Genomic DNA, 236 nt, shown 5'->3' with positions numbered 1-236 from the left:
GTGTTGGATGCTGGCATCTAGCTCAGGCCTGGCACACACTAAGCACAGGCTCTGCCACTGAGCTGCATCCTGGGCTCGTTGTTGACACATTTTAATGCAGTGGCTAAGTGGCTGAGTCACAGTGCAGGTGAAGTTGCTGAGAGGACTGAACTCAAGGACCAAGGACTGAGCCCTCAGGCTGCAATGTCTAGAGCCTGAAGACTCAAAGTACCCCTAGGGAGGCCAGGAATGAGGGG

Source organism: Chinchilla lanigera, unplaced genomic scaffold (assembly GCF_000276665.1).
Source record: "Chinchilla lanigera isolate Chin_1 unplaced genomic scaffold, ChiLan1.0 scaffold00119, whole genome shotgun sequence".
In the NCBI taxonomy this organism is placed as follows: Eukaryota; Metazoa; Chordata; class Mammalia; order Rodentia; family Chinchillidae; genus Chinchilla; species Chinchilla lanigera.
The sequence above is the reverse complement of the archived record's forward strand: the minus strand, read 5'-3'. Positions refer to the sequence as shown.